Source organism: Magnolia sinica, chromosome 11 (assembly GCF_029962835.1).
Source record: "Magnolia sinica isolate HGM2019 chromosome 11, MsV1, whole genome shotgun sequence".
NCBI lineage: Eukaryota > Viridiplantae > Streptophyta > Magnoliopsida > Magnoliales > Magnoliaceae > Magnolia > Magnolia sinica.
The window spans coordinates 48,837,792-48,862,915 of NC_080583.1; the positions used below are offsets into that span (position 1 = coordinate 48,837,792).

Below are 25,124 nucleotides of genomic sequence, written 5' to 3' on the forward strand. Positions count from 1 at the left end.
AATGCATGGTTTATTCTAGCTTCGTTGCTGTTAACTCTGATTAATGACAAACGGTTCAAATTAATACTGGATTTCATAGGCTAACACTCGGGTTTTTGGGAAACGGGTTATATACTCAGGTCTTGAAAACCTAGGGTATTACAGTTGGTATCAGAGCGAGTCTAGATAAACCCAGACCTTCGAGAAAAACAAGACTTATAGAACTTCAAATACTCAAAAGTTTCGTTGATGAAATTGGGGACTCGAAGCTAGGATTAATTCCCTTAGCATTAGGGTGTTTCATGAATTTAGAAATATAAATTTTAGGATCCCTTCTAATTTTTAGGCTTAGCCATTTGGACTTAGAAACAAGAACTTAGGTTCCTTTGTAAGTTATAGTTGTTTGAACTTAGGAACTAAACTTAGGTATTTTAGGAAAACAAATGCCCATCACATTGTACATTAGATCGAACATAAGTATTCTTTAAACTTAAGAAGTCATACTATGAATTATAATTTAAACTTGCAAAATGCTTAGATGATCAGAGTGCGCAACGGAAACGTAGTAGGCCACATAAACTTATCCCTTGATTATATGACATGCCCCACAAATCTAGGATGACCGGGTTTATGGACTGACGGAATCATATTTAAGCGAAGTGTACGCTGTTTGATTCAAATTCTAAATCCTAGAAAATTCTAACGACCTCAATGCCCTGATCAAGTAGAAGGTTAAGATTTACCAGGATTATGAAGGGATATCAAGGAACTCACTGCCCTGATCAGGCAGAAGATCTTTGTATCAAGTTCAGACCAACCATAACCATCTGTCTGTGTTAACCCAAACACTAAAAACATAAACTACTCTTCCTTTAAGATGACATGGAATTCTCATCGTGAATTTCAAACTCATATATATCAATAGGATAATCATAGTAATACTCCCCTTCACGTTATGTGAGCAGACCTTTGATCCTAATCAACACGAAGGAAATTGGTGTGAGCATAATCGAATCTCGTGGGCGAGATTCTTCTTTAAGGAGGTAGATTGTAACAACCCCAGTCCTTTAGTCAAACATGAACGCTTATTCATATAAACAGGCTTCAGGGGAAAGTAGTGAATGGTTAGAGATGAGGAAAATAGATTTTTCTTTGCCCCATTTAAGGTAGAAGTATTGAATTTCGGGGATGAAATTCTCTTTAAGGGGGGTAAATTGTAACACCCTATACTTTTCAGTACTCGGGTGTTACCAGGAAGACTAAATAATTCATTTTAAATGGGATATAATTGTGTGTGTGTGTGTGTGTGTGTGTGTGTATTATAATACAAAATAATTTTATAATTATTTGTAATAATATATATGTTACTTAAATCATTTGTAATAATACATACGTTACTTAAATTATTCAAATTAAGTATACTATTTATTTCACAGTATTTAAACTATATATAAAATAAATTGTATGTTAACACATTGTCATAAAATTTACGTATTTGACTAATATTTACATTTTAAATTTAAACTACGTATTATTGTATTATACCATATATATATATAATATACATCACTTAGAATAATTAATGTTTATATATATGTAAAAGAAAAATACATACACACACATATAATACTTCAAATTAAATACGTTATTTCTTGATAAATAATTATTAATATAAATTATAAAGGTAAGACAAGTTGTATATATGTTGATAAAATATATTATAGTATATGCTAATGTAATTGTTATTAATTAATACATATTATTCCATACTAATATTGAAACTGATGAACGGACTAGATTTCACTTAAGACCACCATGGGCCACGCAAACCACCAATCGAACACAAAATTGGCGTGTATGGCCCATCTAAGTCAGGGATCTACCCCATTCTTTGGGTCGGGCCCTATTTTGAGCTGAAAAAACAGACGAACGTGGCAGATCGAATCATAAACCGTGTGGGCCCCACTTTTGTGTGGAGTGTGTACACCGTGTGCATGTACCCACGGAGCACCAGGCCACTAGTATGGTTAGATGAGCGTTGACCCGTGCTCGCTTGTAAGAGGAAAGGATTTCCCTCCCGTTTTTTGAAATTCCGTCAGGCGGTCGAACAGGGACTGTTCTCAGTGAATCGTGGCCCACCTATGTTGCCTTATGGATCGATCCAATCCGTCCATCTTATAGAGGGCCTGAAAATGAACAACATAATGGCCGATCCACCGTTGGATTGCATGCACACACACACAAATTCAGCCAAAAATCAGGTCTACAAACACACTGTTTTCGAAAATGGAAACCGTCTCCACTCCACCTTGGCAATCTGCGTGAGGCCGAATCCGCCTATCCTGACCGACCATCTCAAAACAATCCTAGCCCTATAAATTAGGCCTTTTTGTTTAAAAGGAAGAGAATGAGGGAGAACCAGTCGTTTCCCCTCTCCATTCGAACCCATTGACCCATCCTTCCCCAAGCTTCAATGGAGCCTATCTACCCTCACAAACCTCTTGTAACAGTCGGATTGGAGGGGTATGAAGGGATGGTGAATCTGCCATTGAAGCTCGGGTTTCTTCCCCATTCGAACCACACCGTCTGTCCAAGCTTAACGCCACTGCTGGACGTTTCTAACAACAGTGGAAGAGGAGGAGAAATCATAGAAGAAGAGAGGAAGAAAAGAAGGTGAGGAGAAGGAGAGAACGAGAGAGACAATGGTGCGACATTGAGTCCGCCACAACCCATCACAAGTCGGGTTGCTGGACTGTTTGAGTCCATGCCCGGTGGGATCGTGAGGGAAAGAGAAAGTGAGGAAAGAAGGAAAAGAAGAAGAAAATAGAGAAAGAAAAGGAAGGAGAAAGGAAGAAAGAATGGGGAGAAGGAGGGAGTTACGCTAGAGTCAGGTCGGCCGGTGGTGCGGCACCTTGCTGTTGCCCAAGCTGCGAACCTCGGTCGTTGGGTTGCTGCAGGCCACGTTCTGGTGTAGCTGGGGTGAAGGGAATGTGAAGAAGAAATAAACAAAAAGAAGAAAGGGAGAGGCAGAGAACGAGCTACACTCTCGTTGGAAGGTTGTCGCACCATGTTGCTGCACCGGATCAAACCGAGCCGAGTCAGGCCGAGCTTGGCGTCCACTGATGGACGTTTCCAACAGGAAGAAAGGAAAGGAAGAAAGAAGGAGAAGCTAGAGGAAAGGAGAGGAGAAAAGAGGGAGAGAAGGTAGCTTGGAGCTGCTGTCCGGTCAAAAACCGAGTCGACTCGGTTTTGGACTGAGTTGACTAAGTCGAGTGGCTTAGGCCAGCTGGGATTCCAGTAGGAAAAAAATATAAATAAATATATATAAGAAAAGAAAGAAAAAGAGAAGAAAGAGAGAGAGAAAGGAAGGAAGAGGAACGAGAGAGATTTGGGATCTTCGTTGCACCCGCCAAGTCAACTCGGTGGAGTTAGGCTAAGTTTGGGTTGGCCCACTCGAGCCTTATAGCTACCAAGTGACATAAATCCAAGGTAAATCAAAGCCCATTTTATTTGTTTGCTACTGAGTTGACTCAGCGAGTCTTGACTAAGTTCATAAACCATAGAAACCAAGCATTTACCATTTTCATTGATATTTTGATTGGTTGTGGTCACATGTTTATCAACTAGATTTGACTCAATCGGACTTCAGACGTGCTATCTTGCGGGCCACACAACTAGGTTGTTTGACCAAGGTGAAGACTCTCGCTTTGAGCTTCCCACTTAAATTCATAAATCTAGACATGGACGGTACATTGATTTCTCTTATTGAGTTACTTACCATATTATATGAATATGTTAATCTATTGTGAAATTGATTCATATAATGGACATGTCTCTTTAAATTTATCAGGTATAAATGATTTGATGCTCACATGCTATTTCCATTTATATAACCTGCTAGTTGAATAGACGTTGCTACTTGTGATCATTTAATGGATAGAATGAGACTTGTTGTGAACTCCATCTTGCAGTTCATATTTGCCCTATGTGGCTTGGATCGTCTATTAGCCATTTGCGGCCCTGATTGAACATCGGTGCCCTTTGTGGCTAGTTGATTCTCTCTTCATCTTGCGGTGTTCAATCGTATGGTGATTTTCGGGTGGAGCGGGTGTTTGCTTAGCGATTTCGTAGCCATCTTGAGGTGTTCACGTATGATATGATTTCTGGATGGAGTAGAGTTTTGTATGTTGGTTTTCTAACCATCTTGCGGTGTTCAGTCGTACCATGATTTCCTGGTGGAGGGGGTGTTCGCTTAGCAATTTTCTAGCCATCTTGCGGTGTTCATGTATGATATGATTTTCAGGTGGTCTAGAGTTTATATGTTGTTTGTCTCTTCATCTGTGGTATTCAGTCGTACCATGATTTCTAGGTGGAGCTGAAGTTCACTTATTGACTTTCTAGCCATCTTGTAGAGTTCACGTACGACATGACTTCCGAATGAAGAAGAGGTTTGAAGGTTGATTTTCTATTCACCTCATGGATTTCACTTGTACCATGATTTTCGGGTGGAGCTGAAGTTCACTTATCGATTTTCTAGCCATTTTGCGAAGTTCACATACAATGTGACTTTCTGGTGCAATAAAAAGTCGTATGGTGGACTAGTTGGGTATCTGGACATGTTTCCTTACATTGCGACTGCTATTATTTCTTGCTTATGATGAGATTGTGTTGATTGACTTAATTTTTGTAGGTATGCTCATGATTATAAATTATCCTGTTTAATATATCTAAATTCATGACTGGCATTCTATATTGATTATGAATGATAAGTGCACAATCTTAGAGGGTGCTCCTCATTGCGATAGCCATTGACGCTATCAAACCATAACAGTTGATGCAGGTGTAGAGCGAGCCGATGCTGTTCACTGGGTGCTAGAGCAGATCGGGTAGTGTAACGCCTTGAAAATCGAGGGTCGAGCATAGGCCCAACTCCCGAGTTCCAACACATTACTTATGCAACATAGATAACGATGATTAAATGTTGTCTGTATTAGTGCATTAAACATGAATGGGATTATACCAAAACAACATATCATACTCTAGTGACAAGTGAGTTTTCCAAGCGGAAGACTGTAATACATGTATAAGATATATTAACTGTAGTAGGTCTTCGAAGTGTGATCATGTTACCAGGTTAAGTATATACATGTATACTCCCAAAATGTACAAAATGAATATACATGTGTGCTCCAAAATACAGAATAACAGTGTAAGGGCATCTAGTCGGTGTCCTTGTAGCCCCCGCGATCAGGACACGACTCACATGAACCCGACCGATAACTGCATGTAGGAGAATGCCTCCTCGTCATCCTCGAAGTCTGGCTTTACCTAATAGGCATCGCCACCACCTGTAGCTAAGCCAGAGTTTCGTTGGTGTGTACAACACCATCCGAGAACATGGGAGTGAGTGATCAACTCAGTAGAGCTATAAAGCAAAGGTTAATATGTTATCAATTCTGTCAAGCAATAATGATAAAGCAATACAACAAGCATTCCTAAGTACTCTCGTTAATGCAAGGATATTATGTATTAATGATGTATGCCCTCGCCTACACTCCCTCTGCGAACTTCATCTCACGGTCGCGGCATGCATCCCTTCCACAGTGTTCAACTCCAATGCCAAAGGCACATGCAATGCAGTGCATGAATATGATTACCGAGTTCTTATTAGACCTTTTCATATAGCAGGATTGGGAAGCTAAGGTACCTCCCTTATATTATTTCTCGAACAATGATCCATTCTCGGGTTGTCAGTCCTAGTAAATCTCATACGATGTTGCGGTTCTATGTCACTATAAAGGGCTCGTCACCTGATCGATGTAGGCCTAGTTTATACTCTAATTGCTACGGAAAGGCTCGTCGCCTCAACACAGTCTCAAAGTATGCTCGAGGTCACTACAAAGGGCTCATCACCTGATCAGTGTAGGTCGACAGCTCAAATACAGTATCTCATACCACCGTATTTAGCTCACGAGGTTGTGTTGCTCACTGGTCACTACGGGGAGGCTCATCACCCTAGCGTAGGCCAACAGCTCTACCACTATGCCCCATACCACCATGTCCGGCCATGAGTCTTAGCAGATCGAGGTACCAAGGTTAATGGGATTTTCACTGGTGAGTTTGGTACCTTAGGTTCAAGCAGTAGGGTTAGTACATGGTGAACATATATTCAGTCAATCGGGTCACATGACGAGCTCGACTAGTATGAGCGTACGTCGAGTCGATCAACATGGAGTGCGTAAGCACTCTATGTGGCCTAACCACTGTCGACAACTCAACGACTCAGATTCATCGAACACATCCGGTGTGGCGAAACAACCTTAGCCACCGATCAAGGACCTGTTACCGATTGCCTGGACTATACCATAGTCTCAAATACACTCCAAATATAATAGAAATATGTATGTGCTAGTCCAAAACAGCATGTAGCAACCAACTTAAATATAAGTCTCATTTGAGCATTTCAATGAACACATAGTGTGCATATTAGTGTACATAGGCATTTCAACCATAAAGCACATAGTAGTGTATAGGATACATAAAGGAAAACTATAACCATGGTTAAGGGAATTGAGAATCATATCTCAACACCTTCATTACATGTATTTTAACAACTAGTTCCTCATTGAGGCATTTTATCAAACACTTAGACTACACATATTATATACATGTAATAACTTAGTTAAAACACATGTTATAGTAAATCCTTTCATAAGGAGATGCCACGAGTACAACGATCATATATTTACAATCAATAATCATGGTAAGCATGAATCATAATTCCATATTCATTCAAGCATATTAACAAACACATGGATTTTGCTATTTTCAACATAGTTCATATATATGTGTAAAGTGCAAGAAACATCGCATTTAGCATGTGGTATCATTCAAGTCAGTCATAAATCATTAACTGATAAGTCAACCGTGGCAAACCAGTTTCAGTTCAACGGTCACCGATACTCGATCAGGGCCATAAGTGCACTAACATGTGTTGGAAATTCTCTGATCTAAGGGTGTAATTGGTTCAGATTCCGATGGTCAGAATCCTTATATTTGGCCTGCAAGTGAACGACTCAATTCACTTAAGTTTCAGTTCGTTTTCTAAAGATATTCGCGTTTCTCACATACTTCGCTCCGGGCTCAAGTTGTACGTTTCTGGGTACTGTTAGGACTTAATTTTCTAGATGGTTGTCAAGTTCAGTAATGCGGTCATAACCGTCTAGTTTCGCGGTAGTCGGACTTTCGACGTGTGGTCCAGGTCCAATATGGAGTTTCAAAGTGCTCCCAAGAGCAACTGGGTTTTGAGATGGACCCTAAGTTTTAAGGTAATGTAGCGTTAACAATTCTATATGTTTTGGGTCATGTAGATTATATTTAAAGTGATTAGTACTAATTTTACAGGTACTCTAGTATAGCACTAGCTAATTCTCGTTTAATTTCTTAAAGGATTTGGTCCTGAGTGATTTCTGCCTGAGGTGATATTCGTGTCTTTGTACCGATTTTTTTGAGACTTTACAATCTACCCCCCTTAAAGAAAAATTTCATCCTCGAAATTAGTACCTTCTCGTACTCCTCGAGAATCTGAGAGTAGTTCTTTCAGACCTCGGCTTTAGTTTCCCAAGTGGCCTCTTCCTCAGTGTGATGCGTCCATAATACCTTCACCAGCGGAATAACCTTACTGCGCAACACCTACTCCTTCCTGTCTAAGATATGTGTCAGTCGCAGTACATATGTAGCATCCTCACTCAACTTCACCTGCTCTCACTTGATAATGTGGGAAGGATCGAAAATATATTTCTTCAGCATGGACACATGAAATACGTTGTGCACGCCTACGAGTGGTGTGGGCAAAGCAAAGTGGTATGCTACCACCCCCACTCGATCCAGTATCTGGAATGAGCCAATGAATCGCAGCGTGAGCTTCTCATTCTTCCCAAACCGAAGAACTCCCTTCATGAGGGGAACTTTCAGAAACACATGATCCCCGACCTCCAACTCTAACTGTCATCGCCTCGTAATGGCGTAGCTCTTCTGTCTGTTCTGTGCTACTAGGAGTAGACGCCTGATAATGTCGATCTTCTCTGAGGTCGCCTGAACTAATTCTAGGCCAATCAGGCTCTTCTCGCCAACCTCTGCCTAGCAATGCGACGTTCGACAGGGATGCCCATACAAGGCCTCATAGGGAGCCATGCCAACACTCTCCTGAAAACTGTTATTATACGCGAACTTTGCATAAGGAAGACAATCATCCCAACTGTCCTTGAAATTCAGCACGCAAGCTCGCAACATGTCCTCTAACACCTAGTTTACCCGTTCCGTCTGCCCGTCAGTCTGTGGGTGGAACGCGGTACTGAATTTCAACTTCACACCCATGGCTTCCTAGATATGAGTTTAGAAGATATATGTAAATCGTGTGTCTCTGTCCGACACGATCTCCAGAGGAATTCCATGCAGACGTACAATCTCCTTGATGTACAACTTGGCCAACTCGTCTGCTGAGTTCAAAACTCTGATAGGGAGGAAATGAGTCGATTTCGTCAACTAGTCCACAATTAATCATATGGAGTCATGCTCGTTCCTCGTCTTCGGTAGCCCTGAGATGAAATCCATAGAGATAAAGTCCTATTTCCATTCAGCTATGGGCATGGGTTGAAGTAGTCCAGGAGGTCGGCGATGTTCGGCGTTGACCTACTGGCATGTGAGACAACGTGATACATACTCTGCTATGTGGGCCTTCATGTTGTCCCACCAGTATGACCTCTTCATGTCGCGGTACATCTTCGTACTGCCAGGATGCATTGCCATCCTCGAATCGTGAGCAGCCTCAAGGACTTTCTTTCTCAAGTCAGGAAGATTTGGGATGCATAGGTGGCCACGGTAACGTAAACCCCCATCCGTACCAACTCTCCAATCCGAGTCCTCACTGTCACTGACCTACTCTCTCATCTTCGCCAATAGCTCGTCGTCTTTTTGAGCTGCAATGATCCTATCATCAATAAGTGGTTGCACACGAACGTGCGCGATGCTCTTGAACGGCTCCTCCATGGTGAGCTTCTGTTCGAAGTCTCGCACGAACTCTACCATACCCCATTCTGCCACCATCAGCGGAACTGCAAACTCTATGGTCTTCTCGCGGCTTAATGCGTTAGCCACAAGGTTAGCCTTGCCCGGATGGTAGGAAACCTCAAACTTGAAGTCCTTCAAGGTTTCCATCCGTCTTCGCTGCCTCATATTCAGGTCCCGCTAAGTAAATATATATCTGAGGCTCTTGTGGTCGCAAAAGAACTCAAACTCCTCTCCGTAGAGGTAATGTCTCTAGAGCTTCAGTGCAAAGATGACGGCTGCTAACTCTAGGTCGTTTGTAGGGTAGTTCTCCTCGTGTTTCCTCAACTACCTCGAGGCGTAAGCAATCACCCTGTCCTTCTGCATAAGGACACAACCCAGACCAACGCGAGACACGTCGATGTATATAGTATACTTAAACCCTTGCTCTGGAAATACTAGCACAGGGGTGGACGTTAGCTTATCCTTCAGCTCCTGAAAAGCTGCTTCCACCTTCTCATTCCAAGCGAACTTCTGATCCTTCCGAGTCAACTGAGATAGCGGTCTGGCAATCTTGGAGAAGTCTCTAATAAATCGATGGTAGTACCCTACTAGACCAAGAAAGCTCCTCACCTCAGTAACCGAACCGGGCTGCTCCCAGTCCTAGATCGCGGCTACCTTAGCGAGGTCAACTGCTCTCCCTTCCTTGGATACCACATGTCCCAGGAACTTGACTTCTTCTTTCCAGAAGTCACACTTCTTGTACTATGCGAACAACTGGTTCTTCTTCAGAGTACCCAAGACTGCTCGCAGGTGTTCCTCGTGCTCTTCCCGACTCTTAGAGTATATCAGAATATCATCAATAAACACGATGATGAATCAGAACAGAAACGATCGAAACAACCTATTCATCAGATCTATGAACACGGCCGGTGCATTCGTAAGACCGAATGACATCACGAGAAACTCATAGTGCCCAAAACTGGTTCTGAAAGCCGTCTTCTACACGTCCTCATCCCTGACGCGCAACTGATGATACCCTGACTGCAGATCGATCTTCGAGAAGTATCGTGCCCCCTTCAACTGATCAAACAGGTCATCTATCCTGGGCAAAGGATACTTGTTCTTCACCGTCACCTGGTTCAACCTGCGATAATCAATACATAATCGCAGTGAGCCGTCTTTCTTCTTTACAACCAACACAGGTGCTCTCCAAGGAGACACACTGGGTCGTATGAAGCCCGCATCTAACAAATCATCAATCTGTTTTCTCAACTCCTACATCTCACACGGAGGCATGCAATACGTGGGTAGCAAAATGGGTGTTGCACCGGGCGCCAGGTCAATAGTAAAGTTGATCTCACGCCGAGGAGGTAGTCCAGGTATCGCCCTAAACACGTCCTCAAACTCCTAGACACTGGCGTGTTCCCTAACATCGGCCCATCAACACGCTCTAGTAAGGCAGCGTAATAACCAACACGATAAAGCCAACTGACCTGCACTGGAAAAGTAAAGACCGTGCCCTCAGGTCCGTAGGCTGTCACAACCTTGACCTCACAATCTATCTCTACCATCATCTCGGTGAGCCAATCTATACCGAGGATAACGTCGTAGTGCTATAGTGGGGCGACAATAAGGTCAACGAGCACTATCCTGCTACCCAAATCTACTGAGCAACCCTCACAAATTCGGGTGACATCTAAAAAGGTCCCTATAGCGGTAATGATTCTCACTCCCTTCATAGGAGTAGTATCCAACGCTAGTCGCTTGACTGCTGTGCATGAAATGATGGATATAGTGGACCCAGTGTCCACCAATAAGAAAACTGGAGTACCTTAGATTTGTGTCGTGACTTCGAAAGCCACAGGTGCTACGTCTGATGCCTCGAATGCCTCAGTTGCAAGTGAGTGCACCCGAGCCTGCTATGAACGGTTCGGCTGTGGCGCCATGGGCCGTTGAGGCGGCCTAAAGCAAGGTGCCGACGGTCAAAAGGAGGGGTGTGCAGGTGCTATCTATAGAGGTGGATCGAAGATAGCCTGAGGCATCGGGCGGTTGATCCTATAAGGCGGTGAGAACCCGCTGTTCCTCATTCTGGAGAAGCAATTTGTCTCCATATGGCCTGACCTCTTGCAGTAGGTACACCACACGTCTGATCGCCTCATCAGGGCTAGTGGAGCCATAAGCCTGGGCGGTGAATCTGCACGTGGCCTCTTACTGAGAAACGGTCTGCTCGGAAGATCTGGTCGCGACCTAGGAGCCATAGGTGCTCGCATACGGGACTGCCTGTCCCCGTCCTGCTCCACTCGCATAGACATGCTCACTAGCTCAGCATAGCTGGGTATGCTAGCGCAGCACATCTTCGATCGGATCTCAGGTCGCAGACCCTCAAAAAATCACCGCATGTGCATTGGCTCATCGGCCAATATTAACGGAGCGTACCTGCCCAGCTCCGTGAATCTGTTCTCATACTCCACCACTGTCATCCCTCCCTGTCGGAGGCGAAGGAACTCACTCTCCTTCTCGTGGTGATAAGTGAGGGGATAGTACTTCTCATGGAAGCAGGTTTCAAAGGCTGCCTACGTCCATACATATCTGACGGCAATAGTCCAAAGGACACTTTCCCACCAAAGGCTGGCCTCCTTCTCGAACATAAAGGTGACCAACTCCACCTGCTCTGCCTCAGTACAGTGCAGCGGTTTTAGCATCTTAGAGATGCGGTCAAGCCAATACTCGGCCTCCTTGGGTCGGTGAGTACCCACAAAGGTAGGAAGCCGCAAGCGCTGAAATCGCTCAAACTGGCCGCTAGCACCTGCATTCCCAGTAGGGGGCGCAAATAGAGCAGGCGGAGCCACACTCATGCTCTGAGCAAATAATCCCCCTAGGGTGGTAAAGAGCTGTTGGTGCTACTGCTGGTGCTGCAGCTGCTGCTACTGCATCAATAACATCATCTGCTCCAGCCTATCAGTAGGAGGAGCAGCCTGAGGCATGTGCGGTGTCGAAGTAGACGCACGGTTCTGCTCTGGAACTGGTGGTGCAACAGGTGTCGGCCCATTAGTGAGACCAGCGGCCAGCTGAGAATCTGACATAGTAGCTTGAGTCGGGCCCAAACTAGGGTCTGTATGGCTCTCGCTCAGGGGAGGTGCCCCGTCAGTCGAATCGCCAGAAGTGAGACGTGACGTACTCTATGCAGCCTTAGGTGGCATTCCCTGTATACAACATAAGATGCAACCCAAGTCAAATTTAGCATATTCACAACTCCTCAACACAACATTCACCCACAGCTTAAAGAAACTTCATGCATTTCATTTACCAAAATTGTCATAATACAGGAGATGCAGTAGTACATGAATCATGACAGAAGATGCATGTGAGCTAATTCAAACTAGCTTAAAAACTAAAACATACGACTGAATCTACCATAAGACTAAGCCCAACACGGCTATACATAGCAACAAAGAAAGAAACACACAAAGCAACTAAAAGGACGACTACGTGCAGGACTAGTCGTCAGAATCTGGCGATGGTGGAGGTGCACTCTTGTCCTGTACAGAGCACAGGATGGACCTTAAGGAGCGAGTCACCTTCTTGAATTTCTGTTTCATGAAGGCCTTGGTCTCGTCAACCTTGGTTCAGATTTGTGCGATCTCCTGTCGCAGGGTAACCTGGCCCTCTTCCAGTTGAGCCAAGCGAGCTTCCTTGGCAGCCCGATCACTGTCACACTCTCGCGTAGCAGCAGGAGGAGAGCCTTCATTATTGCCTTGGGCCTCCTCTTCCTCTCCTTCTTACTCTTCTTCTATCTCATCGCCCTCTTCGTCAGTCTCTTCCTCTTCACTCTCCGCCTCATCTTCACTCTCTTCACGTCGGGCTCGACGCCGTTGTGGCCCAATTTCCATGTTGTGGAGAGTCGTGTCGTTAATGAAGTGGATCGGCACAAGGAGTTCTACGCCAAGTCTGCAGGCGAATTCGCATGCAAGCTTGCATATGAGTCGGCCGAATGGGAGTGAAATGGCCTTCCTAGTAGAGCATGCGGTCAGGACTATCTCTCGCAGGACGAAGGTAGGCAGGTAAAGGTTGTCTCCCTGCCCCACATGGTATAAGAAGTCCATCATCAAGCGCGTACACTCGCTGCAATTGCTCCACCTGGGGTACACATTGTACGTGAAGATGTGGTAGAGCAGGTGGAAGTCCTCGGTCATTTTGGACGCTAGGAGACTATTGTTTGGATTCTAGTGAACTAGGTGGCCGCAAAGGAATCACGTGCGGCGGTCCCTTTCCCGTGCACTTAAAAGATTCTTCTCACTAGCATGGACCTCGCCAAGCGGCATTCCCATAACTCGGGCTATCAAGGCAACATTGACTATGAGGTCTCGCCTTCCCACAGGAAATTTGAACTGCAAAGGCTTCAGTGTCGACTCCCGGATATGCGCCCAAAAGGCTCAGATAGTGTTCGCATTCGCACGAGACTTGCCCTGAAACACGGGACCCCACCCGGCCTCGACCAGGCGGTCCATTAACAGATATTCCCAAAAGAGCTTCTTCTCCACGTGCGCTTCGAAAAGGACCCTACGGCCCTCAAACCTTTCATGAGACAGCTCCGCCAACAGAGCCCTTTCAATGGGAGCTTGGGGATCGAGATCCCGCTTAGTCCTTATCTCCCGATCGACTCTCGTATCTGAGGCAGCGCTTCTCGGTCTCCTTGAATAAGTATGGCAACTAGGCCCGGCTTCATCCACGGGAGCTCTCTTCTTCTCCATGAGGGAAAGAAGTGTGGAAAGTGAAAATATGGCCACCACAAGCTCAAAGAGAGCCATTTGAGTGAGATAATAATGGGGAATGAGATGGGTTGTTAGATTCCAAGATTTTTGAGGCACAAAGTGGTGTTTGTATGCTCAAATGAGAGGAAACGAAGGAAGTAGGAGAGGGGTTTTGCTACAAACGATGGAGGGGCGTAAATCTTAAAGGAAAATGAGGAAATGGGAGAATGGAGGGGAGATTTGAGAAGGGAAACAAGGTTTTTGGGGAGAAATGAGAGCTTGGAGGTGTGTCAAATGATAGAGGGAAGCAAATGGGAGCAATAAAACGGGTCCCACTTGATTTCGTGAGCCCCACAACGCCCCACCAACGTCGGCCTGACCGGCCAGACAGGCTCGGTGCTCCTGACCGGCGAGGGCTCGCCGATCCGGCGATTCCATCGCTGGTCCTTGGACTTACCGGCGATGGCTCGCCCCATGGGCGATGCCATCCCCCAGGGGTGCCAGAAACATGCAGGGTTCACTCTAGGTCCCCCCGATTTGTACAATTTTGGGCCCGGAGTCCGTTTGAGTCATTTCGGGTCCTATCTCATGCACATTCACGTTTTTCGGGTCGTTTGAAGTTGTAATGGGTAAAATCTTCATCTAAACCCGTTAATTGATGGTCTAGAAGTGATATGGGGTCATTTTACGTGACCATTGAGGCCTGCAGGTCCAATTTCGGCAGTCGAGTTCGGTAAATTTTGCCGATTAGCAAAACTGGAAATCCTATGCCTAATCCTACGTTTTGTCGCTCCCTCCTAAGTTAAAGTATGTCAGTGTGCGTCGTGTGACCATAACCCAAGTCTAGTTTAATCCAAATCATGCTGTGTTACCAACTTGTAACTCCTTGAAAATCGAGGTTCGAGCATAGGTCCAACTCCCGAGTTTTAACACATTACTTATGCAACATAGATAATAATGATTAAATGTTGTCCATATTAGTGCATTAAACATAAATGGAATTATACCAAAACAACATATCATACTCCAGAGACAAGTGAGTTTTGCAAGCGGAAGACTGTAATACATGTATAAGATATATGAACTGTAGTATGTCTCCGAAGTGTGATCATGTTACCAGGTTAAGTATATACATGTATACTCACAAAATGTACAAAATGAATATACATGTGTGCTCCAAAATGCAGAATAATAGTGTAAGGGCATCTAGTCAGTGTCCCTGTAGCCCCGGCGATCAGGACACGGCTCACATAAACCCGCCCGATAACTGCATGTAGGAGAATGCCTCCTCATCATCCTTGAAGTCTGGCTCCGCCTCGTAGGCATCGCCACCACCTGCAGCTAAGACAGAGTCTGGTTGATGTGTACTATACCGTCCCAGAACGTGGGAGTGAGTGATCAACTCAGTGAAGCTATAAAGCAAAGGTTAACATGTTATCAATTCTGTCAAGCAGTAATGATAAAGCAATACAATAAGCATTCCTAATTACTCTGGTTAATGCATGGATGTTATGTATTAATGATGTATGCCCTCGCCTACACTCCCTCTGCGAACTTCATCTCACGGTCGCGGCATGCATCCCTTCCACAGTGCTCAACTCCAACGCCAAAGGCACATGCAATGTGGTGCATGAATATGATTACCGAGTTCTTATTAGACCTTTTCATATAGCAGGATTGGGAAGCTAAGGTACCTCCCTTATATCATTTCCCGAACAATGATCCATTATAGGGTTGTCAGTCCTAGTAAATCTCATACGATGTTGTGGTTCTATGTCACTATAAAGGGCTCGTCACCTGATCGGTGTAGGCCTAGTTTATACTCTAGTTGCTACGAAAAGGCTCGTCGCCTCAACGCAGTCTCAGAGTATGCTCGAGATCACTACAAAGGCTCATCACCTGATCAGTGTAGGCCGACAGCTCGAATACAGTGTCCCATACCACCGTATTTAGCTCACGAGGCTGTGTTGCTCACTGGTCACTACGGGGAGGCTCGTCGCCCCAGCGTAGGCTGACAGCTCGACCACGGTGTCCCATACCACCATGTCCGGCTCATGAGTCTTAGCGAATCGAGGTACTGGGGTTAACGGAGTTTTCACTAGTGAGTTTGGTACCTTAGGTTCAAGGAGTAGCGTCAGTACATGGTGAACATACATCGGGTTAATCGGGTTACTTGACGAGCTCAACTAGTACGAGCGTATGTCGAATCGATTGACATGGTGTGCGTAAGCACTCTGCGTGGCCTAACCACTATCGACAACTCAAGTACGACTCGGATTCATCGAACACGTCCGGTGTGGCAAAACAACCTTAGCCATTAATCCAGGACCTGTTACCGATTGCCTGGACTATACCATAGTCCCAAACACACTTCAAATATAATAGGAATACGTATGTGCTAGTCCAAAACAGCATGTAGCAACCAACTTAAATATAAGTCTCATTTGAGCATTTCAATGAACACATAGTGTGCATATTAGCATATATAGGCATTTCAACCATAAAGCACATAGTAGTGTATAGGATACATAAAGGAAAACTATAACCATGGTTAAGAGAATTGAGAATCCTATCTCAACACCCTCATTACATGTATTTTAACAAGTAGTTCCTCATTGAGGCATTTTATCAAACACTTAGACTACATATATTACATATATGTAATAACTTAGTTAAAACACATGTTATAGTAAATCCTTTCACAAGGAGATGTCACGAGTACAACAATTATACATTTACAATCAATAATCATGGCAAGCATGAATCATAATTCCATATTCAATTAAGCATATCAACAAACACATGGATTTCACTATTTTCAACATAGTTCATATATATGTGTAAAGTGCGGGAAACATCGCATTTAGCATGTGTATCATTCAAGTCAGTCATAAATCATTAACTGATATTGACAGCCTTGAAAACCATAACCTAAACATTTATAGTCTGCACCTTTCGCCGGTAGACTCACAACGAACTCAGTTTAAAAGCTAAGTCTTTGTCTACGACACCACAACAACCTATAACAGGGAATAGGTTAACTATTCCACCATTTACACTATTGGAAACCCTAAAACAGATTAGGGTTAGGTTTTCTTACCTAAGAATGGAATCGGAATCGCCAGAATAGCGACACGAGAAGGGTGGTTAAGCACGTGGAGCGGCGGGATTGAATCCGCGGAACAAATGCTAACTCTCTCTCTCACTTTCTCTCTCTTTCCTTCTCTTTCTTTTCTCTTCTCTCACCTAGGGTTAAAAATTCGTATGTAAAGGGAGAGAGAGGGTTTAAGACCCTTATATAGGCCCAGGATTGATGAAAATGGCCCCAGGGCCAAGGTATACTTAGGTTATATCCAAAAGGCGTCTGTTTTAGTCCAACGGAGCTGCTCTAGAGGCCCCTTTTCTGCGTGCGGTTAGACTTAAGCTCTCTAACATTGGCGCTAGGTCAAGCTGAGTTTTCGGTCTGGTCGGATTTACAGATCAACCGTAGCGGACCAGTTTCAATTCAACGGTCACCGATACTCAATCAGGGCCACAAGTGCACTGACATGTGTTGAAAATTTTTCCTAATCCGAGGGTGTAATTAGGTCAGATTTTGATGGTCAGAATCTTTAGATTTGGCCTGCAAGTGAACAACTCAATTCACTTAAGTTTCAGTTCGTTTTCTAAAGATATTCGCGTTTCTCACATACTTCGCTCCAGGCTCAAGTTGTGCGTTTCTGGGTACTGTTAGGACTTGATTTCCGAGATGGTTGTCAAGTCCAACAATCCAGTCATAAACGTCTAGTTTCGCGATAGTCGGACTTTCGACGTGTGGTGTAGGTTCGATACGGAGTTTCAAAGTGCTCCCAAGAGCAACTAGGTTTTAAGATAGATCTTAAGTTTTAAGGTAATGTAACATTAATGATTCTACACGTTTTGGGTCCTGTAAATCATATTTAAAGTGATTAGTGCTAATTTTACAAGTAGTCTAGTGTAGCACTACCTAATTCTCGTCTAATTTCTTAAAAGATTTGGTCCTGAGTGATTTCTGCCTGAGGTGATACTCGGGTCTTTATACAGATTTTTTCGACACATTACAGGTAGCTGGGGAGCTAGACGGGGTCCATGCAGTCCAAATAGAGCTCCATCATTAAATGATACACTTTTGCTCCTGTTTAATGAACTTTGTATTTGGAAATGTGTAAGTCCTATATGGGCGCCACAATTGGAAATTTGGTGATCATCAGAATGTTTTTATTTAATGCATGATTTATTCTAGCTTTGTTGTTGTTAACTCTGATTAATGACAAACGGTTCAAATTTATACTGGATTTTATAGGCTAACACTAGGGTTTTTAGAAAATAAGTTATATACTCGGGTCTTGAAAACATGGGGCGTTATAGTCTATGAGTAAATTGTGTATAGAGTTACTTCTGGTTTAGTGCATAGAACTCTATCAAGTCTATCTGGTGGGGCAAAGTCTCTGTCCCTCCCTCCTTTGATGTATCTGAGTTTTTTATATGAACACAATTGCATGTGGTGTGTTCCCACCTTTCATTGAAAAAAATGAAAATAAAATGAAAAATGATTAAGAAGAATTACGCTGTACGTTGGCAGAAAAAACTATCAATTTCTATGCACACAACCAATATACAAATGCCGTACTCTGAATAACCCAAGAAGTGGGTCCCACAATAAATGGGTTGTAAGAAATACTATATAGTGATGATTATTAAATGGATGGTTAACTTGAAATGTATTCAACTATTCAGTTTCCATTTGAAAATATCCATTAAATTGGAGTTAGGAACATTAACAATCAGATTAGGGGACTGGCCATTCAGTATGTGGTCCACTCTTGTGAGGGGTTAATTCATAGTTGATACATGTAAGCTTATCGAATTCATGTAGTTTGTGGGTTATATTGTTGTCATATGTCAAGTTATTCTTTTGGGTGTATTTCAGGTGCTTGGCTAGGTTAATTGATTAAACATGCTCATGATATTCGAAACCCCTGCGGGATTTGCAAAGTGTTATATGAGGGGAAGCTTTCAAAAATTGAGTTATGCAACCATGCTCTTTTTTTTCTTTGGTTCTTCGTTATTTTCCAAATAATTCATTTCTGTGCGTGGGTTGTCCAATTTTGCAATCATTGCAATGGATGTGAGCGTGCAATTTTGTATTGATTGCATATAAAGGTTTTCTCATTATTCTTAAAATGTCATAAGACTTGTGGAAGGAATTTGCTACATCTAAATCATCTAGACAAGTCAGATGTACTATCTTTATGCTGTTGATTATTGCATTTAAACGTTCCTTTTTTCAATTCAATCAATTTCCTACATTGTTATATAAGATTAGTTTTTGTTGTAGTTAATCATTTTTTGAGAAGTGCAACTATGGAAAAATATGCCATAAGAAGAGTTTACATCTTGAGAAACCAATAAATTTCGATGGATATTGTGAAGCTTGGCTTCTTTATAGATATTTAAATTCTATTAGAACATTTGCTAAGTCTAATAAGCCTTGCTAAGGATATATGTACCTATAGGATTTTCGATCCTCATTGTTGTCATGGCTAGATCTGAGCCATTCATGAGGTAGGCCCCCACCATGATCATGCACTGACCGAGAAATTAGTCCAGTCTCATCATGTAGGCAAGTTGTGTATGATAAAAGGCCGGCTAGCTTGCTTGCATTCGTTAGTAGCCTTTCTGATGAGCAAACTGGCTCGATTTTGGGTCAGGTAATAGGGCTCATCTGATAAAGGGATCTTGTGTGCATTTGCCATGTTTGCGCGTGTGCCACGAAGAGAGGTAGACAAAGGGTACTCAATCCTCTTATAGACGGATGATTTGGATTTTTGAAGTGCGATAGATATCACTGACCAGCAGACCCTTTTCTGACCCAAGTTCCCTGTTGTTTCATGTCTGTTTCTCAAAACTTTGTTCACCCATTTCTTCGGAATCTAATATGCATTTATTGTTTCATCAACATCAAGTAGTGAAGTTGAAAGCTTTTACCAAGTTTGAGAACACCTTGGAAGCCTTATCAGCAGCCACTTTACTGATTGATAGTAAGCCTAGCAAGGGTCTTCGCAAATTTCTGCGTATTCACTGTGAAGGAGAAACGTTAGTTGTCGTTGATTCAAAGCTAGGAAATGTGATAAAAGAAAATTTGGTAAGTCAGCAAACAGCTTACTAAAAGCATTCAGTTATTTGACAACTATATGGGATCTTTTGTTATTTTATTGCATTGTGATTAATTGCTTCTTTTTTCCCCTTGTAGCAAATAAAATGTCTTCACAACAATGCTATAATGGAGCTGATGAGGGGGGTAACTCATATCTAGGCTTGTTGTACAAGACTTGGCTCCAATGAGCTGGGGTTTGTCACACACCTATCAAGAAACAAGCTAAAATTCAGCCCTGATAAGGTGAAAATCGTTTTCCTATGACTTAACATTTCCACTTAGTGCTGAAGTTAGATGTACTATTGAATTGTTAATTCAATGAAGTTGAAATGTCCAAATGGTAATTACCTTCCTATTTCATGGTGTTTGATATTGGAGCTCATAAGAAATTGATGGGACATTGTCAATAAGTTTAGAAGATAACTAAAGGAAGAAGTTGAGTTAAACCCACTATCTGTAGGTGCTCAATTGGGAACCCCAGACCTTTTGGAATCGAATAGGTGTTTCTGAGAGCATGGTGTAGTAAGAATAAGTTTATCTTGCCCCATCCGTGTTCGCTGTTCGAATAGAGCTGAGTTGGAAGCTTTCGTCATGGGCATTAAGCTCATTCATGAATCTTTCAATGGTCACCCTCTGGTGGAAAGTGACTTGAGAAGTTCTATTTCTGGGACTCTTTGCTTGGTGGGCTCCATTGGAAGAGAAGTTTTGTTGCAAGTGAAATTCTTCTCGGGGTCCAACCCCATTTAGTTAGGATGAGGCTTGGATGGTGATGATGATGTAGTTGATTTTAGGGTAGAAGGGTCCGCTTTTGCCATAATTCATAGAGCTACAATCTTGATTATAGACTCTCTAGCTAATAATGGTGTATTGAGGACATTTCTCATAACTATAATGCAAATTTGTTGCCTTAATGGATAGGTAGCATTTGATGCTTGTTTTTGTGATAGTTAGATGGGTAGATGGATATACAAAGGGAGGGAGGGACTGTTATCGAGCTCAAATTGAACATTTTTTCTTATATGTTTGATATTTGCATTTGGTGTATTTATCTGAGCCATCTTTGGATTCACTGTATAAATACCGTAACTAATGTTGTTTTCTACACCTCTCCAAGTTGTTATGATGATCATTCAGGCCATTGGCTTATTGGATGATCATGACAAGAGCTCAATACATATGCGATGAGGGTCCGTGAATGGTATGGCTGGCATTTCCCAGAGCTTGCAAAGATCTTAACAGACAATATCCAGTATGCCAAGGTTGTGAAGCTAATGGGCAATCGTGTGAATGCAGTGGGCCTTGATTTCTCTGAGGTGGACTAGTCAACTTATTTTCTCTATTACACTGGAGTTGCTTTTAAATGTTCTTTGCTTCTAAATTTTTGGTTTGTTTCTGCAAATATTGTCGGAAGAGGCTGAGACAGCTCTAAAAGAGGCAGCAGCATTATCAATGGGAACTGAAGTTAGTAATCTTGATTTGGTAAATATTAAAGCCCTTTGTGGCCAACTGTTATCCCTTTCAGAGTACAAAGCTCAGCTCTATGATTACTGGAGGAGTAGAATGAACACGATTGCCCCTAATCTGAGTGCCCTTGTTGGAGAGCTTGTTGGAGCTCGCCTCATTGCTCATGGTGGTAGCTTGTTGAACTAGGCAAAGCAACCGGGAAGCACAATTCAGATTCTTGGTGCAGACAAGATATGTTTATTTGATGCTTCTTTGAAATAAAAATGGTTTTCTTGTCTTACCTAATAGATGGGCCTCTCTTTTGTTAATTGAAGTCATTCATCTGGTGGGTCCCATCATGGGAGTGCTGGATGCCAATGCCTCATTATCTCCCTAATAGATGATCTTACTTATGCAATGGTGGCTTGCAAATGGACAATTACAGCCAACAGTTCACATTTATGGTGTGGCTCAGTTGGATGGATAGGAGAGTGGTCCACCCATATGAATGGTTTGGATCACCAAAGATGGCCACGTGTATAGTTTGCCGGGCAAAGCAAGTTTCTTGACTGATCATTGAAAACTTCCCCGCTTGAACCTCATGGACTGTTTCTTCAGGTCTAAAGAGGGATTTGGTTCATGTTTGATTTTTTATATCTTTCTTTTCTTTTTTAATTTTTATAATTATCCTTACTGTAACAACTAGCCTGCATACATGCATTAGACATTGGATACAGGCATGGGAATACAGGCTCATCTTCCACGCATCCCTAATTGGTCAGGCACCCCCAAAACTCAAGGGAAAAATTTCTCGATCTTTAGCTGCAAAGACTGCTGCTGCTATTCGATATGATGCTTTAGGAGATAGTCAAGACAACAGTATGGGACTTGACAATAGATTGAAGGTAAAGCATACGAACCCTCAGTCATGATATGTTCTTCTCTCATTCGGTTTTATTACACTAGAAAGTAATTGCTGCTGTGAAATTTTCACATGTAGCTTGAAGCCCAGTTGAGGAATCTTGAGGGGAGGGAATTGGGTCGCTCTGCCGGGTCAACTAAAGGCAAGCCCAAGATAGAATTTTACGACAAAGATCGAAAGAAGGGTGCAGGGGCATTGATAACAGCTGCCAAGGTACGTGGATTTTGAAAAGTTATCTTTTCAAAGGTAGGAGAAATGGTCGTTATTTTTCAGTAACATTATAATGAGGAGCGTCACCTACATTAGAATTGTGGTTCAACCCTTCGACCCTTTTTTAGTACCCATTTTGTCATTGAAATATATGATAATTTTTAAGTGCCAAAATGGTAGTGCTGGTGCATATTCCAAAGGGAAGAAAATGGGGGGTTGTAGCCTCAAACCGTGATCGTTCGTCAATTATGAATGAGTAAAGACAACGTCAGGTTCAACATTTTTAATCCTGGTGGGCCGCACATTTCTTTTGCCCTTGTTTTTTACAGGCCATTCTCCTTTTTCTTCCTTTACATAACAGCCACTAAAATCTTATAACAGGTTTATTATCCAATGCTTCAGTTGAGCGATTGCACAGTATTGTTTGGGTTTTTAGTTTGTTAAGTGTGCCCATTGCTAGGTGAAACCTTCAAATATGTGGGCCTCACCATGGAAGGTCAATGCACCAAAAATTTCCCAGATTCAATAATCCTTCACTTTCCAATATGTGGTCAACGAAGCATGGATAAAAAGAAAAATGTGGCAACTGTTCCATTCAAGCAATCAATGCCCAAATATGCTATTGCTAAGTCTTTCAAATCTAGGGGTTTTGGTGCATAGGCCATCCACAGTCCCATCATCCCCACATTTTGCATTGCTGCATCATGTGCCCCACTTGTACAATCTGGAAATCCAAATGTACTGTACACCTCCAAAATACCTCTCTATAATGGTTGCAACTCTTAACATTATCTTTCTTTTTTGGAACTTGGCATTGAACTCAATACTACATTCATGGTCAATTAAACACAGTATGGTCATTTGCTTGCATGTGCAGACCTACAACCCCATAGTTGATTCAGTACTCGATAAATCTACAGAACCAGCACTAGAGAAACCATCTGAAGAGTTGGAAGAGACGTCGCCCTCTAAGAAGAGGAAGCATAAAGAAGCAGAGCCCTCACAGCCCAAAGAGGTGGGAGAAGAGGAAAAGGAAGAAGAAGACAAGAAGGAGAAAAAGAAGAAGAAGAAGAAGAAGAAGCAAGCAGAGGTTGTTGAGGATGCTAATGTGGAACCTGAAGAGGTAGAAGCAGAAAATAAGAAGGAGAAGAAGAAGAAGAAGAGAAAATACAAGGAAGCAGATGATGGAGTAGTGAGCATCTAGGTTGAGGAACAAGAAGCTGAAGCACGAAGTAAGATGAAAGAGAAAAGGAAGAAGGAGAAGAAGAGTGAGTGATGTTGCAGGGTGTGAATGAGGGGTTTCTACATGAAGCAAGAGCCCAACAATTTTTGGGTATTTAGGCACCGAGATGGTAAGCTTTGTAAAATCTCCTTTACCAAATTAGTGTTTGGTTAAATATGTTGGCTTGGGAATTTTTAAGTTAATTGTCTTCAGATATTCTTGCTCTCACCATAGCGAGAAATTGCAGAAGAAATGGTTGGAGGAACAGTTAGAACATTGGTGGAATTTCATGAATGTGTTTTGGTAGTATCTTGTTTTAGATATGGCATTCAAAGGCAAGTGTTTTGTTGTTAGGTATGGGCTCTGTTGTAGATGGTACAAGTAGTTTTTAGGATTGGAAGACCCCCATCTGTTTGAGCTAATCACCAATTTTTCTTTGGATTGTAGGTTTGTTGCCACTGGTCGGATTTGAATAGAATTCTTCTTATATGGGAGATTTTCAGGACCAATCGGATTGGTGGACCATGGAAAGATGGGTCCCACATGTACTGGGGAGAAGGGGAAAAAGACATGCACTGAACAGATTCTGACCATCACTATGTAAATGATTGTATGACATTTTTCAACGGTTCACATTCCATCCTTAAATAGACAGCTTCAGTTTTTGAAACATGGTGCAGGCAAAGCAAACTTTCTATTTAGGACACTTGTTCATCTGGACCATCCAATTGAAGGACTTATTGGATTAAAAAATGTATTGATTGTCCTTTGATGGGTGGTTGATTAAAAACAGTGGCTAGGATTTTCTGTTTAGTACAAATTTAGGTTGTAGGACATCCAAGGATATTCATTGATTTTAGAGGAGTTTATTTCATCCTCTGACCAAGCATGACACTTGATATACGGGCACAAGAAATCGTAACTTTATAAGCCCCAAAATAAGATTCTTTTAACAATCCTAACCCTTAATTTTTAGATGTGTGTTTGTTAATATTAGATGATTGCTTTCCATTTTTTTTTATCATCCAGTAGATGTTGGTAGATAATAAAAAGCCGGTAATTTTCAATTTATGATATATACTGGGACCCAATATATGGGCACTTTAGTTTGATTTGCATGCCAAGCATGTAATATGGTGATTGCTACTGCGTATCATCTATCACGCAGCCAGAGTATAAATTTTTTTTTTCTATTTTTATCCTAAATTTGATGTGGGTTTGAAGGAGTATTTTGCATAGGTCGTGACAACCCTGCATTTAGCTTGTCCGGCGCCCACCCCAATCCATTGATATTAAGATGGTCTCAAACATCTCCCATTGTGGAAGATAAAGTTGGGCACAGAATGAATTAACTCATTTAAACCCGACTCGACC

At 42.5% G+C, this 25,124-nt stretch overlaps 1 pseudogene; it reads left to right on the forward strand.

The window, feature by feature from the left end:
* Positions 1-18,753: 18,753 nt before the first annotated feature.
* LOC131219103 (probable nucleolar protein 5-2) lies at positions 18,754-24,103 on the forward strand (annotated as a pseudogene).
* Positions 24,104-25,124: the final 1,021 nt, after the last annotated feature.